General features: G+C 43.6%; 1 pseudogene; it reads right to left on the bottom strand.

The window, feature by feature from the left end:
- On the bottom strand, positions 3400–4599 carry Gm9341 (predicted gene 9341; annotated as a pseudogene).

Below are 4924 nucleotides of genomic sequence, written 5' to 3'. Positions count from 1 at the left end.
AATCAACTGACAAGTTGCCAGACGTCCCTTGGTCCTCGTATAGAACTCATGTGATGGACAGCCTCCTCCTGAAACAGTAACCAAACTCAAGGCATTCATATCGTGTTGGCTGTGAAGCCCTAACCATATCCCCAGCCAATGCATCTGTAGTTCCTTCCTTTGACTGTCCTCCATGATTGGCAGCTTTGACCATTTCACACCATGATTGACAGGTGTCTCTGTATGTAGAGGAGGCTATCCTCATCTAGTTATTGTTAGTGAATAATTTGGGGGCTCATAGAGAATACACTAGCCTAAACTTCATACCTTTTATAGATCAACTGTACTTTAAACACACACATACAAATGACTTTTTGTAAATAAAAAGTAAGGACTCCAGTCCTTGCTAAAATCAATTAGTTTTCCTGTGTCTTTCTACAACCCCATGGAGACTTCTTACCTTGTCTACATATAAACAAAGTCACAGAGGCATGGGGAATACGTCACAAAGATGAGACAGGTGATCTCAAAGATCTCTGGCCTTATCTGCCACTTGGTTCCATGAACTCCAGGCTCTAAAGAGACAGAAGTTTGTTTAAGTGTGTTATGGGTTTAACAGTCCCCTGAATGATACTGAAGTCCTAGCTACAAATCAATGTGACATTATTCCCATCTTTGCAGATGACCAAGGTAAGGCCACTAGTATAGGCCACGATCCACCATAACTAGTGTCCTTGTGAAAGGAAGAAATTTGAAGAGAAAAGCATGCATGGAAGAAGGGTGGTGTGAAGATAGGGAGGGGGCTGTGTACCAGCCAAGGACCTTGCTGGGGTCAAAAGCTAAGATTCAGGCTTGAAAGAAACTTCCCAGGCCCTTGGAAGGAAGCAACTTTCTTCTTAGACTTTTACTCCTGCGAACTACAAGGCAATTAATTTCTGGTTATTTAGGATACTTCGTACATGGTACATTTTTAGTTTTGTTTTGATTCTTGTTAGTTGTTTGTTTATTTTTGTTTGCTTTACAGCAGTTGGAGGTGACCAATAGGAAGCATTCTCTCACAACCAAACTTTCCTCCCATCTTGACTTCATCTCTGAATGGCGTCAGCTCCCTGGCACTCTCAATGACCTTAGAATTTTTTTGTGATAATTTCCAGAGTTACTTATAGAAAGCTGAATATGTATGCTATACCATCTGCAGAAACTGAACTCTGACCCCATACTCTCTGCAGAAATTGACTCAGAACCCTCAGAAGTTAATTAACAAAGGCCTTTTTCTTCCATTTTCACTCCCGCTTCCAACTCAAGTCCAACCAGAGCAAGCCAAACAGGTCCTCAGGTGAACCCCATAGGCCAGCATCCTCCAGTGAACGCAATCCTAGCTCCCCAGTTTCCAATATATGTACCTATCAAACCCATCCCTCTGCTTGCCGCAGCCCAGTGAAACTAGTGGCAAAAGATGGCTGGCGGTTGCTAAGAAAACTCTTTTAAAGGATAAGTTCTGGTTGTTCTCACCCTGGTGAGAGGAGTCTCCACTAATTTCATTCAGCCTCTCATGTCAAGTCACAGGGTCCAGGGAGAGAACTCCGGGCTAAAAAAATATGGGTACTATTGCAAAAGTAAAGACGTATCTATTGAATGACTGACTATATAAGTTTTGCCCAACTTAGGTATCTGGGAAAGAAGTCCTTGATGAACCTAAAAACTAACTGTGCCCTGTGTGGCTTGGGCTTTGGTCAAACTAAGGGAAAATGATCAGATTGTGAATTCCCAGCTTCCAATACAATATGAATTTATTCTTGCAACCTTATTTATTGTGGTATTTTTCAAATTATAATAAATTTGCTTTCTTCTGAATATTCAGCTGCTTCAGAAGTTACCCAAAGGATGCAATTAGGCCCTGGGGAAATATGCCATTATGTGCACATATCATGCTTTGCATAGGGTTTCCATCATCTACATAATTTATGTGCTTCTGCATAATTTTGCTCCTTTTTATGTTTTCTATGTGTTTCTGAGATAATCTAGAAGTCAGCTTCCCACCATCAGAAACACAGAGAACTCAAGTCTGCCTCATTTCTTCACCCAACCCACTTCACTTCCAATGAAGCCCTGATGGAAGCCCCAGGAGACAGCTGCCTTTCCACAGCTCCTAACATCAAGGCGTGGAGACGTAGAAGGTTCGAGGGCTTTCCGGAATGAAACAGAACCTTGTCCAGTTTTGTATTCTTGTGGGTATTCGCTGAGGTCTCTGGTGAATGGTGCTAGCATTTTAAAGCTCTTTAAACTGTTTATAATCCTCAGTTTGGTTTTGAAACAGAAAAATAATGCTAAAATTAATGGCTTTTTTAAAGCTTCTGATGTGAGGTGGTTGCATACAAATTTCCCTAATACTGAGGAAGTGCAGCAGCTGGGGGAACAGGTGAGTTTGTGTGCAGCTCTTGTTGGACTTTAATTGATTTTTCCCTCTTAGCAGTCATTTCTACTTTCCAAAGTTTTAATTTCCTTGCCTTTTATGAATTCTTGGCTGCACAAATATTCTTACGGTACAGCTTTTTGCTATGTGACTGAGTTACCCAGGTTGAACACGGCTCTAACTTGTGAAGCTTCTGCTCAGTGGCCTCTGCCTTTGCCATTCTTACAACCTCTTGACTGGGCCAAAAATGTGTCTCTGTCTCCTCCTATGAGAACAGATACAATCATTGATTTAACACAATGACTGACCCACTCTGGACCACAGAGTGATTCAGAGTTATTTAGCAACGATGCAGTCACTTGTTTCCTTTCATTGATGAAGAAACTGAGGTCAAGATGGAAATGATAACCTCCATCCTGAGAGCCACGTAGGATGAAGAGAATCCATGTTTGGAAATGTCTCTACACACTCAAAGTAGTTTAGATCAGTGATCCTCAACCTATGGGTCCCAAGCTCTTTGGAAGTTTCATATCAGATATCCTGCATATAAGATATTTACACTATAATTCATAACAGTAGCAAAATTACAATTACAAAGATGCAACAAAATAGGAGAGGGTCACCACAACTCAAGGAACTGTATTAAAGGGTCACAGTGTTAGGAAGGTTGGCAAGCAGTGTTTAAAGCTTCCCAGTGGCCTTCAAAGTAAGGCAATGAGCACTGGACCCACAACACACACTGAGAAAATGGCCAGCCAGGCAAACAGACACTGAGCTAAGAACTAACTGGTCAGAGATGAACAGCTCTCTCCATGTACTCTTGAGCATAAGATAAAAGTTCAGTGCTCCACAGCTAGGTCATAAGATCCCCTGAGTAGTACAGTATCAATATAAGCTAGGTCATAAGACCCTCTGAGTAGTACAGTCTCAATATAAGGCCCACCAAGGCCACCTCACCCCAAATCTCAACCAATATGACCCTTTTGTTTTGTTTTTTGTTTTTGTTTTGGGTGCAGTGAACTTTATTGATGGTATTCAAGAGTATAGGGAGGGCTTCCTAGGCCCCTCCTAACATTATAGGGGTCTGGGATAGAAATTATGAGGGAGATGCTCAGTGTTGGAGGCCAAATTGGGGCACGACTCCTCAGCAACCAAAGGCCTCTCTCATGTTCTCAGTGTCCTTGCCGGGGTGGGTAGTCTAGGGTTTGTTACTCCTTGGAGGCCATGTAGGCCATGAGGTCCATGACCCTGTTGCTGTAGCTGTGTTCATTGTCATACCAGGAAATGAGCTTTACAAAGTTGTTATTGAAAGCAATGCCAGCCCCGGCATTGAAGGTGGAAGAGTGGAAGTTGCTGTTGAAGTCTCAGGAGACAACCTGGTAGCCCAGGATGCCCTTCAGTGGACCCTTGGATGCCTGCATCACCACCTTCTTGATGTCATCATACTTGGCAGGTTTCTCCAGGTAGCATATCAGATCCACAATTGATACACTGGGAGTAGGAACACTGAAGGCCATGCCAGTGAGCTTCCCGTTCAGCTCTGGGATGACCTTGCCCACAGCCTTAACAACACCAGTGGATGCAGGGATGATGTTCTGGGCAGCCTCATGGCCATCACACCACAGCTTTCCAGAGGGGCCATTCATAGTCTTATGAGTGGCAGTGATGGCATGGGGTGTGGTCATGAGCCATTCAACAATACCCAAGTTGTCATGGATAAACTTGGCCAGGGAGTGGTGCAGGATGCATTGCTGACAATCTTGAGTGAGTTGTCATATTTCCCGTGGTTCACACCCATCACAAACATGGGGGCATTGGCAGAAGGGGTGGAGATGTTGACCCTTTTGGCCCCACCATTCAAGTGGCCCCCAGCCTTCTCCATAGTGGTGAAGACTCCAATAGACTCCAAGACATATTCAGCACCAGCATGACCCCATTTGATATTAGTGGGATCTCACTCTTGGAAGACAGTGATGGGCTTCGAGTTGATGACAAACTTCCCATTCTCAGCCTTGATTGTGCCATTGAATTTGCCATGGGTGGAGTCATACTGAAACAAGTAGAGCATGTAGTTGAGGTCAATGAAGAGGTCGTTGATGGCAACAATCTCCACTTTGCCAGGTGCAGAGCAGAAGGCAACCCTGGTAAACAGGAGCCCAATATGGCCAGATCCCTTCACATTGACCTTCACCATCTAAGGGACAAGGCTGGAACTGCACAAAAAGATGCGGCTTCTCTGGAACAGGGTGGAGCAGAAAGCTCCAATATGACCCTTAATGATCCATTCCCATCCATCTGTATTCTTGCTGGAAAGAAAATGCACCCAGCAGTATCCCAGAAATAACTACACATGAGCAGAGAAAGATTGGCCTGGCAGATAATTGTAGCATACCCCTGACTCCACAAGTGATTTCGGCCAACAAAGAGATTTCCCATTACAGAATGGTTAATAATTATACACTGAAATTGCTGGGGACTGGGTTAAAAGAATGTTGTTTCTAAATGTAAACTTTCTACAGACCCATTGTAATA

Source organism: Mus musculus, chromosome 7 (assembly GCF_000001635.26).
Source record: "Mus musculus strain C57BL/6J chromosome 7, GRCm38.p6 C57BL/6J".
Lineage (NCBI taxonomy): Eukaryota > Metazoa > Chordata > Mammalia > Rodentia > Muridae > Mus > Mus musculus.
The sequence above is the reverse complement of the archived record's forward strand: the minus strand, read 5'-3'. Positions and strand labels throughout refer to the sequence as shown.